Below are 15,113 nucleotides of genomic sequence, written 5' to 3'. Positions count from 1 at the left end.
CGAATGTGTCTGGGTGTCCGAGATATATTTTAGAGAGAAAAAAAATAATTTTTGGGTGTTAAGTGCCGTTATTTAATGCCAAACTTCTTGTATAGCTCGTTAAAGCGGACCCTTGCTGATTTCTTTCCGTTTTAGGTATTTGAGTATACAAAAGCCACAATATTAGTGTCAGATTATAGATTTTGAGATCCTAGAAAGCTTTTTAGTTGACCTTGTGCATAACACACCTTCCTGGGTGTCGATAAATTCACATTTTTCTTTAATCAATTGGTGTCCAAGGATTATATAACACCATATTAAAACACAATTCAAGTTCTTCTGTATGTAATTTGAGCCAAGAATTCCGAGGAATCTATTAACTTCCTGAGATATCCTAGGAAAAATGTGAATTTATCGACATCTAGGAAGGTGTGTTATGCACAAGGTCAACTAAAAAGCTTTCTAGGATCTCAAAATCTATAATCTGACACTAATATTGTGGCTTTTGTATACTCAAATACCTAAAACGGAAAGAAATCAGCAAGGGTCCGCTTTAACGAGCTATACAAGAAGTTTGGCATTGAATAACGGCACTTAACACCCAAAAATTATTTTTTTTCTCTCTAAAATATATCTCGGACACCCAGACACATTCGCCAAAACAATAAAATGTATAAATTTTGCTGCTACCTCCATAAATTGTACGATAATCGTCATATTTCCTTGGGGCGTATGTATACTTTTGTAAGTATCATTTTTTGGTTTTTGTAAAATTTACCGTTATTTATATTATGGAATATACTTTTGTTGTATTAAATATTGTTTATTAGTGAGACGAAATAAACCTGTGTACTTGGAATTTCATAAATATCATTACTTTTTCTAAAACCCGAGATTTATGGGGCGTACGTATATTTATGTAAGAATGTGTACATCGAAAATCATACAAGTTATAACAGAAACCAGCCATTTAATCTTTCATCCGCTGAATATAATGAGAGGAATAGATATCTTCAGTGTTATACAACAAATTAGAGCAACAAACCAGAATAATATTGTTTATGCGTTCATACTTTTGAAGTGATGAAATTATGCAATGTTTTGCTATTTGTAACCTTGTAACTTCATTGGTGTCAATTCAGTGAACACTTATTTAAGGTTCAAAAATGTACAAATTACGTCATAATGTAAATGTGCATTGTACAAATATAAATGCAAAATTCGCTCATTTATCCAAACATATTGGCTACCATAATTGCTGTTGAGGTATTTTTGTTTCACAAGTATTTAAAAGCCTTTGAGAGTTAGGAAACCCACTATTATTGCAATATTAGCCAATTTAGAAAATAATTAACATATTATAACCAGCCAATATACATAAAGCTTTTATAATTTTGAGATAGTTTCTTACGAAATATACTCACAAATTCAAATTTAGTAATGTTATTAATTATTTACAATTAATCAGAACAACGGGTAGTTCATCAATACATTCCACAAATGAACTGTATACATTCCACAATAACTGTTCTGAAACAGGCATTCCTCAAAATGAAAATGTATTTATTCAAAACTAATACATGGTTTTATCAGACTTCTTACACCAGCAACGAAAACAAAAAACTGTAAACGGGAAAGCACGAAAAAGTCCGTATGGAAACTTATCTTGTCATCCGATGAACATAGAGGATTTTTTGTATCATCATGTCAACCAAGAAATAGGACGTTTGGTAACTGTTTGTACGCAAAGTATATATATAACGTAAGTGAATGTACAACGTAAATTAATGCTTGTAGAAACAACTATTCTATTCAGAGTAATAATTCTCACAGGGAATTTGTCCTCCTTAAAGAAAAGATGTAAATCCAAGGATTCATTATATTGTAATACTGCGTTATATCTCCTCTTAGAGTACTTAAATTGTTCGAACGTAAAATTTATTGGCAAACGGCCTGTTAACTGATGACCAAAATCCTCGATGGTGAAATGAGTGGAGCATGTTGCCAACCGAACATTTTCATCATTTTCTAACATGTACAGCAATTGTTTGATACATGCAATAAAGCATGCTCTTCCTGGACAGGCTACTCTGTCAAAAATGTAAGAAAACTATTTAAAACAGATATTTTTCCTCCGACAAAATGCCTATTTTCTTTGAATATAAGATTCATCAAAGGTATTGATTGTGTAATAACTTCTATTGCAGCATTTATTGATGGATTATTGTTTGTATTAATTCTTCTTAATTCCTGAATAACAGTATCACTCAAAACTTGTTGGTATTTTTCGATAGAAACATACTTATATTGATAATAGTCTTTTAAATACATTGTGGTTGTAACGGACTTTATTTTATCTGAATCGGCCATGACATTGGAATAATATACGTTTTTAGTAAGCAATGCTTTTATGAAGTTGTGAAACTGATGGATTATATCGAATGCGTACCGCATTCTGTAGCCGGTACTACCTCTAAAGCTTCCACAGTTAAAATGGTAGGACGCAATAATTGTACATGAATCGGTGCGCAATCACACACCATTAGCACGACTTGTGCATTTAAATTTGTTGCCGCATTGTATATTGTGGCCAAAATTTGTGCAAGTCCGTCCCTAGTATTGTTTGCCATAGCATCAATACCAATAAAAATTTTCCAATCACTGTGAAGGCCACTTAATAGAAATATATAAGCTTCTTTGCGATTCTGACATCTGAAGCCATCAAAAGAAAGCACGCATAGCCCTTTCATGTTCGGGTTTTTGCGCTAAAATGTTAGTATAAGTATAAGTTCTGTTACTCTGTCGTTGAAAGACAGTAGAACATTTGAGAATTGTCTTTCTAACATTTCAACTGGTGGGAGATCAAATGGCTGCATATTCTGTTTTGCGATGTATTTTTTTCTTGATGTTAATAGGAGTAGCATCATTGATTTTATTTCTTCTTCACTGTAACTAGAAAGAATGTTCGAAGAATTAATGTTTGCGCAAATTCTACCACCACTATGTATTTGTACCTCTTGCGCAGATTCTGCATCCTCGGTTGCAACTTCGGATGCAGAATCTGCATCCTCTGCTGCGGAAGCTGCAACTTCGACTGCAGATTCTGCATGCTCTGCTGCAGGATGCAGAATCTACAACCACTGCTGCATGTACTGCAACCTCGGGTGCTCGCGCATAGTTATGTTCATTATAAATAAGGGAAATGTCAACATTACTTGTTTCAGCAGAAACATAATCTTGATAGAACTCCAAAAAGTCTTCTTGAAAAATCGTTTCAGGACTTCTCATATAAGGTAATTCTTCATTATTTATTTCTATGCCGTTATCCTCAGCATAGACAACTGGCATTTCAATATGATTGTGTCCTTCATTATTTATGTGTTGAGAAATTTCTGGCAAAGTTGGGACAGCGCCATAGATAACCTTTTTTGTTATTTTAGAAATATCAACATTACGAAAATGCCTTGAACAAATGTTTTTAAATTGATTTTCCCGATGTACGGTGCCATATTTGTCCATTAACAATGGTATCCACTCTTTTTTTACTTTATGCATAGTCCCATATTGCATTGGCTCTTTGGACACGCAATTTGAGACGCAGCAAGAGCGGTATGTTCCCTGTTGAATATAAATAATGTTATAACATTTGTTTCAATTTTATCTACAGTGAATCACAGTCAAAAGTATCCACTTCAGTTTCTTTCATTAAAACTGCGATTGCTAAGAATTCATTCCTTTTTATATTTTTACATTAGTGTCTTAACTTAAATATAATAAAATAAAATTAACGAAATTCAGGTAAATTTAGATAAAAATGGTTAAACAACATCGATTTCTACCTCACAGTGAAAAGTATGCACTCTAAAAGTTTCATGAAACAAAAAGGATTTTTTAGTGTTTCAGCCCTTGGTATGACTTCCTTTCTTAACCTTTGCAGCTTTTAACCTTTTTGGCAAAGATTTAACTAAGTTTTCGGGGCAAAAAATATCGGAATTTCTCCCCATTCTTCTTGCAAGGCATATTTCAGGGTTCCTACAGTCAACCAAAAAAGTCTACATACACCCTATAAATCTCGGGTTTTAAGGGTAAGGAAGCATTTTTATGAAAATCCAAGTTCATAGTTCTATTTCATATCCCTAATAAACGATACTACATACAACAAAAATATATTCCATAATACGAATAACGGTAAATTCTATAAAAATTAAAAAAACAATAGGGAAAAAGTGTACATACACCCAATGAAATATTAAGATTACCGTAAAATTTATGAAATAAGCAATAAAAATGTTACATTTTATTGCTTTATAGAATGTCTCTCGTTGTTTATGATATATTTTAGACAAAATAGGAACATATTTGTGGATTAATTGCCGTTATTTAATGTCAGACTTCGCGTATAGCTCGTTAAGGTGGAACCTTGCAGATTTCTTTGAGTTTTTCAGTCTAGTAGTTTATGAAACCCCAGAAAATACAGTGGGACTAATAATTTTAGGATCCAAGAGCGCTATGAAGTTTTTCTTGTGGATAATATATGCTCCTGAGCTTCGCTAAGTATACGAACACCTGAGTTTTCTCATAAATTTTATAGTTTTACAACATTCCAAGGGGCACATTACATGAAGAAGCGTACGAATTACCTTGTAATAAGGTCTGATACAATCCTCGAGCATCCAGTGAATCAGCAATTTAAAAGTATCAGACATTTATAGCGCTTCAAGTGACCCTAACGATCATAATACGAGAGCATACTAGTTAACAGTGTAAATTTCATACAAATTTCATGCACTCTTTGGTGGTGTTTTTATTTTGATGCTTTGGAAACTTTAGGAGCGGGTTTGTATAATAATGTTGTACATTTCTGATTGAGTTAAGGTCCAAAAATTTATTACAAGGTAATTCCAAGGTTCTTGCTTGTAATTTGACCCTTGGAATGCTGTGAAAACTGTAAAATTTATGAAAAACTCAGGAATTCGCATATTTAGCAAAGCTCAGGAGCATATATTATTCATAAGAACAACTTCAAAGCGCTCTAGGATCTCAAAATAATTAGTCCCACTCTATTTCCTGGGGTTTCATAAACAACCAGACTGAAAAACTCAATGAAATCTGCAAGGGTCCGCCTTAACGACCTATACGCGAAGTCTGACCTTAAAAAACGTCAATTAAAGTACAAATATGTTCCTATTTTGTCTAAAATATATCATAGACAACCACAGACATTCGATAAAGCAATAAAATGTAAAATTTGTATTGCTTAATCCATAAATTTTACGGTAATCATAATATTGGGTGTATGTACACTTTTTCCCTATTAATTTTTTAATTTTGATAGAATTTACCATTATTCGTATTATGGAATACATTTTTGTTGTATGTAATATCGTTTATTAGGGATATGAAATAGAACTATGTACTTGGATTTTCATAAAAATGCTTCCTTACCCTTAAAACTCGAGATTTATAGGGTGTGTGTAGACTTTTTTGGTTGACTGTGTACTTTAGATGTTACGATTTTTTTATAGTTTTCTCCAAAATACTCCATAAAGTATCTATAGGATTCAAATCCGGGGATCGGGGAGGTGTTTGAATCACTTTTGGCCAGTTACATAGCATCCATTTTGAAAAAATACATATATGATTTGTGCTTACTAAAAACGTATATTATTCCAATGTCATGACCGATTCAGATAAAGTCAGTTACAACCACAATGTATTTAAAAGACTATTATCAATACAAGTATGTTTCTATCGAAAAATACCAACAAGTTTTGAGTGATACTGTTTTTCAGGAATTAAGAAGAATTAAGACAAACAATAATCCATCAATAAATTCTGCAAAAGAGGTTATTACACAATCAATACCTTTGATGAATCTTATATTCAGGGAAAATATCTGTTTTAAATAGTTTCCTTACATTTTTGTCAGACGTAGCTTGTCCAGGAACAGAATGCTTTATTGCATGTGTCAAACAATTGCTGTACATGTTAGAAAATTATGAAAATGTTCGGTTGGCAACATGCTCCACTCATTTCACCATCGAGGATTTTGGTCATCAGATAACAGGCCGTTTGCCACTAAATTTTACGTTCGAACAATTTAAGTACTCTAAGAGGAGATATAACGCAGTATTACAATATAATGAATCCTTGGATTTACGTCTTTTCTTTAAAGAGGACAAATTCCCTGTATGAATTATTCCTCTGAATAGAAGAGCTGTTTCTTCAAGCATTAATTTAAGTTGTATATTCACTTACGTTATATATACACTTTGCGTACAAAAAGGTTGACACGATGATACAAAAAATCCTCTATGTTCATCGGATGAGATGATAAGTTTCCATACGGACTTTTTCGTGCTTTCCCGTTTACAGCAATGTTTTTGTTGCTATCAAGCATTTTATTCATGAAAGAATGTCTGGTGTAAGAAGTCTGATAAAATCATGTATTACTTTCGAATAAATACATTTTAATTTTGTGGAATGCCTGTTTCAGAACAGTTATTGCATTTAAAATAACTTCATTCGTGGAATGTATAGATGAACTACCCGTTGTTCTGATCAATTGTAAATAATTGATAACATTACTAAATTTGAATTTGTGAGTATATTCATAAGAAACTATCTCAAAATTATAAAAGCTTTATGTATGTATATTGGCTGGTTATAATATTTCCATTATTTTCTAAATTGGCTAATATTGCAATAATATTAGGTTTCCTAACTGTCAAAGGCTTTTAAAAACTTGTGAAACAAATATACACTCCGGTTCATCTGAATAGAACCAGCCAATATTTGTCTGCAAATACCGTTATATCTGCCGAAAGGAGAGGAATTGTAAATTATAATTTTGTGGACATGTAGAGTATATAGTAGCTGATATTTTCAATACCTAACATGTTTCACATATGCGTCATAACGGTACTTTTTACTCGCTTTATGAAAAAATGTCAAAATATTAGCATTTTTTAATGGTTCACCAGGATAGAACCACCCTAAGAATTTACACAAATCCTTTGTTAGATGTGGTAAACTTTAACTTTATAATTATAAATAAATGCCGTGAGTGTTAATTGCTATCAAATATTGTGCAAAAAATTGTATTAGGGTCTTGAAATTTGATGAAAATCGATGCTTAAAGCACCAAAAAATATTTTTATGAAGAAATCGGTAGAAACAATTTATAAAGACAAAATTTTATACTGAATTATGTTCAAAATTTTCTATACTACAATAAAATTACAAAAAGTCACATTTGATAGGTTTATGAGTCCGAAACAGAGGAAATATAGTAATGATAACTCAACATTCCACCTTTCCAATCCAAAATTTGTTATTTTATCTCAGGAAAGTGAATGCAAATCGATGAGTTCCACCCAGTTTCGTTGGCTGTGGACATCTACAGGTCCAAAAAATAAAGAAAATTCCACCGCCGAACGCTCCATGTCAGCATCCCCTTGTGCCCCTTGGAATATTGTAAAAACTATAACATTTATGAGAAAACTCAGGAGTTCGTATATTTAGCGAAGCTCAGGAGCATATATTATCCACAAGAAAAACTTCATAGCGCTCTTGGATCCTAAAATTATTAGTCCCACTGTATTTTCTGGGGTTTCATAAACTACTAGACTGAAAAACTCAAAGAAATCTGAAAGGTTCCACCTTAACGAGCTATACGCGAAGTCTGACATTAAATAACGGCAATTAATCCACAAATATGTTCCTATTTTGTCTAAAATATATCATAAACAACGAGAGACATTCGATAAAGTAATAAAATGTAAAATTTTTATTGCTTATTTCATAAATTTTACGGTAATCTTAATATTTCATTGGGTGTATGTGTACACTTTTTCCCTATTATTTTTTAATTTTTATAGAATTTACCGTTATTCGTATTATGGAATATATGTTTTATGTAATATCGTTTATTAGGGATATGAAATAGAACTATGTACTTGGATTTTCATAAAAATGCTTCCTTACCCTTAAAACCCGAGATTTATGGGGTGTATGTAGACTTTTTTGGTTGACTGTAGGAACCCTGAAATATGCCTTGCAAGTAGAATGGGGAGAAATTCCGATATTTTGCCCCGAAAACTTAGTTAAATCTTTGCCAAAAAGGTTAAAAGTTGCAAAGGATAAGAAAGGAAGTCATACCAAGGGCTGAAACCCTAAAAAATCCTTTTTGTGTCATGAAACTTTTAGAGTGCATACTTTTCATTGTGAGGTAGAAATCGATGTTTAACCATTTTTATTTTTTATCTAAATTTACCTGAATTTCGTTAATTTTATTTTATTATATTTAAGTTAAGACACTAATGTAAAAATATAAAAAGGAATGAAATCGCTATCATTAACGAATTCTTAGCAATCGCAGTTTTAATGAAAGAAACTGAAGTGGATACTTTTGACTGTGATTCACTGTAGATAAAATTGAAACAAATGTTATAACATTAGCTGTGTTCCCGAACTAAAAAGTTTTTACAATTTTTACGACTTTTACACATTTTACTCGAAAAAGCGTTCCCGTACACAAAAAAGTTGTAAAATGTTCACTTCTCTTTAAACAAAAATGGCGCTGAATGACGCTCTCTTTAAAAACTTTTTACACGACAAATTTGGGCGAGTAAAAAAATAGTAACATGGTTGCCGGCGTCTGATTGGCTGATACGCCGACTTTGACATTTGTTCCAGTTTTTTTGACGTATTTTCCATTTTTCCGTTCCCGAACTATTTCAAAAAACTTGTATGTGAGAACAAATTTTTTGCAGTTCTCTCTTTTACGAGTTTTACTATTAAAAAGTACGGGAACAAAGCTATTATTTATATTCAACAGGGAACATACCGCTCTTGCTGCGTCTCAAATTGCGTCTCCAAAGAGCCAATGCAATATGGGACTATGCATAAAGTAAAAAAAGAGTGGATACCATTGTTAATGGACAAATATGGCACCGTACATCGGGAAAATCAGTTTAAAAGCATTTGTTCAAGGCATTTTCGTAATGTTGATATTTCCCAAATTTAAAAAAAGGTTATCTATGGCGCTGTCCCAACTTTGCCAGAAATTTCTCAACACATAAATAATGAAAGACACAATATTGAAATGCCAGTTGTCTATGCTGAGGATAACGGCATAGAAATAAATAATGAAGAATTACCTTATATGAGAAGTCCTGAAACGATTTTTCAAGAAGACTTTTTGAAGTTCTATCAAGATTATGTTTCTGCTGAAACAAGTAATGTTGACATTTCCCTTATTTATAATGAACATTACTATGCGCGAGCACCCGAGGTTGCAGTACATGCAGCAGTGGTTGCAGATTCTGCATCCTGCAGCAGAGCATGCAGAATCTGCAGCCGAAGTTGCGGATTCTGCAGTCGAAGTTGCAGCTTCCGCAGCAGAGGATGCAGATTTTGCATCCGAAGTTGCAGAATCTGCGCAAGAGGTACAAATACATAGTGGTGGTAGAATTTGCGCAAACATTAATTCTTCGAACATTCTTTCTAGTAACAGTGAAGAAGAAATAAAATCAATGATGCTAATCCTATTAACATCAAGAAAAAAATACATCGCAAAACAGAATATGCAGCCATTTCATCTCCCACCAGTTGAAATGTTAGAAAGACAATTCTCAAATGTTCTACTGTCTTTCAACGACAGAGTAACAGAACTTATACGAAACATTTTAGCGCAAAAACCCGAACATGAAAGGGCTATGCGTGCTTTCTTTTGATGGCTTCAGATGTCAGAATCGCAAAGAAGCTTATACAGTATGCAAAGTTCATATTCGTACACCCCTAAAAAATTAATAAAATCGTTATTAATTCCATATTTTATGTGCAAATATGAAATAATTGATAGAAATTACCATAACGAAGAAAGATTCAAGAATAACAAAACAAATTTTTAATTTATTCCGTCATTTAGATATAGATGGCGCCTGTGTGTGTGGCAAAGTTCGTATTCGTACACCTATAAGCAATATATATTTGCAGTTTTTAAGGATATTCAAAGCAAAATATCGCAAATTTTTGTTCTTTTCTTCTTTTGGAATGCCTCTGATATAGAAATATGTAAAAATAACGGTAATTTTATTAAAATTTTTGCATGAATAAAAAGTCGGACGAATATTTTAAATACTTAAGCAAAATGTGCTAGATATGAATTACTATTGCGATTTATTCCCGAATTTTGGACGAAAATAGCTAATCACCCTTATTACGGTTGGCGTTGTCGTATCCAAAATTGCAAGCTGACGTGTCGTAACGTCTAATTGGTATTATGTATGCTTTTGTACAAAAAAGCAAAAATTTCAATTTTTAAAGAATTCTTTTGGTAACTAACATTATTAGAATTATTAGTAGATCATTTTTAAACTTTTAATTCAGAAGAAAAACTAACCCTACAGTTTTTACAATCAAAATAAGTGTTTGGCGTAGACGTTTTTGTGGTCGTTGGCGTAGTCGTTGTCGTAGGTATATTTTTTGGTACCACGTAACATTTACGACAACGACAATTTTTTCTCATACAAAATTTAAAAAATTTATATTTTTTTAATTGTAAAACAATTCGTTTGAAATCATCTTTTGAGCAAGAACTAAGAAATTTACATTGCTTCAATCGTTATATGAGGACTCTAACAGATTTTCAATAGAAAGTTTGTCATCTGATAAAGACACGAAATTTATCTTATGAAAATGAATCAAAGTAGTAAAATAAGTATTTATTATAGTTATTTTCCAAAATATCTTAATAACCATTGCCAAAAAATTCTTTTGAAATTAATTTGTTTTTATTTTTATATGCTGTCGTTTACAAAATCGGTCACGACTTTTTCCTCGTATTTCAACGCCATACGTAATACCAATTTGTCGTGATACGCCAAACGTAATACCGATTTGTCGTATCAAAAAAAAAATGTTGTATTTAAACCAAGAAATTCGTTTTGGGAATAACAAATGTATTTCTTTCGATTTTTTTAGGATATAAAATGCTATAAAAGACAAAAAATTTCGTTGTATATAATTTTTCATCATATAAAAATGTATCTTACGACTACGCCTACGTCTACGCCTACGACAACGTCTACGACTACGCCAACCGTAATAAGGGTGAATAGTAGTCCTTCTGTAATAATATTTGAGGTCTAATATGAAAATAAATGTGGTCGGCGTTTGGAAATGCAAAGAAACGTAATCCGGGCTTAGGTAAAGTAAACACATTTTTGGTATTTACTTGGTGAAAATCGCAAGTTTCGTTTTATATTTGACATTAAATGTATTGAGGTTTTAGAATACGGTTTCTAAAATCATTTTATGTCAAGACATATCGGAAATTACGAGGAATAATAAATTTTTCAGGAAGAAAATTTCCCCATATATAATGCATTTTTTCAAAAGGTTACCCCACGTTCTTTCCTGGACAATTTACTTCATTCTTTTGACATTTCTGTACTCATTTTGTATCCTTCGGTAAAGAAATATAATTTTCAAGAAGTAAAAACCATTATTTTCGCAATTTTGGAAGCCATAACTCTCGTTCAAAGTAAGCGTAGAATTTCAGTCGTACGCAGACAGTATGTAGACTTGTACAGTTTCATTTTTCTTCATAATTTCTCACAGTTTTCGACATAAAATGATTTGCGAAACCGTATTCTAAAACTTCAATACTTTTTATGTCAAATATAAACCCAAACTTGCGATTTTTACAAGTAAAAAACCAAAAATGTGTTTACTTTAGCTAAGCCCGGATTACGTTTTCTTGCATTTCGAAACGCTAACAACATTTATTTTCATATTAGACCTCGAATATTGTTACAGAAAGGACTGCTATTCGCTATTTTCGTCAAAAATTCGGGAATAAATTGCAATAGTTAATCATATCTAGCACATTTTTCTTAAGTATTTCAAATATTCGTCCGACTTTTTATTCATGCAAAATTTTTTATAAAATTACCGTTTTTACATATTTCTATATCAGAGGCATTCCAAAAGAAGAAAAGAACAAAAATTTTCGGTATTTTGCTTTGAAAATCCTTAAAAACTCCAAATATATAGTGCTTATAGGTGTACGAATACGAACTTTGCCACCCACACAGGCGCCATCTATACCTAAATGACGGAATAAATTAAAAATTTGTTTTATTATTCTTAAATCTTTCATCGTTATGATAATTCCTATCAATTATTTCATATTTGCACATAAAATATGGAATTAATAACGATTTTATTCGTTTTTTAGGGGTGTAGGAATATGAACTTTGCATACTGTATATTTCTATTAAGTGGCCTTCACAGTGATTGGAAAATTTTTATTGGTATTGATGCTATGGCAAACAATACTAGGGACGGACTTGCACAAATTTTGGCCACAATATACAATGCGGCAACAAATTTAAATGCACAAGTCGTGCTAACGGTGTGTGATTGCGCACCGATTCATGTAAAATTATTGCGTCCTACCATTTTAACTGTGGAAGCTTTAGAGGTAGTACCGGCTACAGAATGCGGTACGCATTCGATATAATCCATCAGTTTCACAACTTCATAAAAACATTGCTTACTAAAAACGTATATTATTCCAATGTCATGGCCGATTCAGATAAAATAAAGTCAGTTACAACCACAATGTATTTAAAAGACAATTATCAATACAAGTATGTTTCTATCGAAAAACACCAACAAGTTTTGAGTGATACTGTTATTCAGGAATTAAGAAGAATTAAGACAAACAATAATCCATCAATAAATTCTGCAATAGAGGTTATTACACAATCAATACCTTTGATGAATCTTATATTCAGGGAAAATATCTGTTTTAAATAGTTTCCTTACATTTTTGACAGACGTAGCCTGTCCAGGAACATAAGGCTTTATTGCATGTGTCAAACAATTGCTGTACATGTTAGAAAATTATGAAAATGTTCGGTTGGCAACATGCTCCACTCATTTCACCATCGAGGATTTTGGTCATCAGATAACAGGCCGTTTGCCACTAAATTTTACGTTCGAACAATTTAAGTACTCTAAGAGGAGATATAACTGAGTATTACAATATAATGAATCCTTGGATTTACGTCTTTTCTTTAAGGAGGACAAATTCCCTGTATGAATTATTCCTCTGAATAGAAGAGCTGTTTCTTCAAGCATTAATTTACGTTGTATATTCACTTACGTTATATATACACTTTGCGTACAAAAAGGTTGACACGATGATACAAAAAATCCTCTATGTTCATCGGATGAGAAGATAAGTTTCCATACGGACTTTTTCGTGCTTTCCCGTTTACAGCAATGTTTTTGTTGCTGTCAAGCATTTTATTCATGAAAGAATGTCTGGTGTAAGAAATCTGATAAAATCATGTATTACTTTCGAATAAATACATTTTCATTTTGTGGAATGCCTGTTTCAGAACAGTTATTGCATTTAAAATAGCTTCATTTGTGGAATGTATTGATGAACTACCCGTTGTTCTGATTAATTGTAAATAATTGATAACATTACTAAATTTGAATTTGTGAGTTATTTCATAAGAAACTATCTCAAAATTATAAAAGCTTTAGGTATATTGGCTGGTTATAATATGTTCATTATTTTCTAAATTGGCTAATATTGCAATAATAGTGGGTTTCCTAACTGCCAAAGGCTTTTAAAAACTTGTGAAACAAATATACCTCGCAATTTGAAATTTCTGATCACTTCCCAAAAAGAAAGGAAATACGAAACAAATTCCGCCGTAAATCAAAGTGTTCAAAAATGGAATTCGTTATTCAAGAATTGATTAACGCAATTTTAAACGAAATTGCGTTAGCGGCTGCAGCTGCCTACCAAGGTAAGAAAGTTTTAATATTTTTACATAGATATTTAAGTGATATAATAAGGGATTTCACACATATAAAGGGAAGCAAAAGCAACCTTTTGTAGAACGTGTGAAATACTTTTTTATAACCTACAAGTTGCTACAAGTTGTTGTTGCCAATTCGGAATGATCTCATGCCAGAAAAGGATAAAATGGGGACTATATCAAAACAAAAATTAAATAAAAAATTCAAGTGATTTGCACCGAATAATAAGGTTAAAAATTTCAAAATATCGAAAATCGGGCGGTACCGTTATACATATAGGGCTATATCAAAACGTGATTTAATCCGTTTAATCCGTCCATTTTCAGTACCAAGTAATAGAAACGAGTGTACCAAACTATAAAGCTCTATCTATGGAATTTTCTGTAAGCTGCAGGAATCGTCTGTACCTCTACCGAAGGCAAGTTCCAAAATTTATCCGCTTCTATTGTAAAGCGTGGCCTAAATGAAGTAGAAAATCTGTTAAGTTCAACTGGGCCGAATTTGTATGCCGTTCGGAAAAACTATAAGTTTTAAGAAAAAAAGTTATTTTATAAAAAATGCTTCAAAATGAAAATAAAACTGAATTAAATAAGAAAATTTTAAATTTTCAAAAAAAATCTGAAATTTTCCTTGCGCAATTGTCAGCACCGTTGCGCCACTATCATTTGCGACCCTATATAAAGTATATATATTCTTGATCAGCGTAAAATTCTGAGTCGATCTGTGCACTTCCGTCCGTTTGTGGTAATCACTCTGAGGATGCAGTGGTCGCAGCACTTCTCCCCCAAAAAAATTGTTTATATAGGTCCACGTTTTGGTATAGGCCCCCAATAACCATGCCTCTCGTTTTTCGGTATTTTGAGAGTTTTAGCTACAAGTTGTAGTTGGGTGTTGTTTCAAATCTGTAAAACTGTCTAAAACTAAAATATAAAAAAATATAATAATAATAATAAAATAAATAATAATAATAATTTTATTGTCTTTTCTAGGATAAAGAAAATGTTGAAAATGCTGCCAATAACAAAAAAATAAAGGTGGACAAAAGTTAGGTATGAAATTGGATTATTTTTTATTAACATACATATATATTTATAGCATTTTATTTTACAGCTAAAATGCTAAAATTTAACAAAAAACTACAAAAAGACATTAAGCCAAAAAATGGCTTAATGACTATAAATGAATTAAAGGCGGTTTCGGCGTTGTGGGAAGTGCGAGTTGGATCAATATTCCCAAATCGCTTCTCTGCTAGTGTTGTAGCCAACATATGAGGCAGAAGGCAACAG

The sequence above is a fragment of the Musca autumnalis genome, unplaced genomic scaffold (genome assembly GCF_047663935.1).
Source record: "Musca autumnalis isolate F117 unplaced genomic scaffold, ASM4766393v1 scaffold_1, whole genome shotgun sequence".
Taxonomy (NCBI): Eukaryota; Metazoa; Arthropoda; class Insecta; order Diptera; family Muscidae; genus Musca; species Musca autumnalis.
This window is presented reverse-complemented; position numbering follows the sequence as displayed.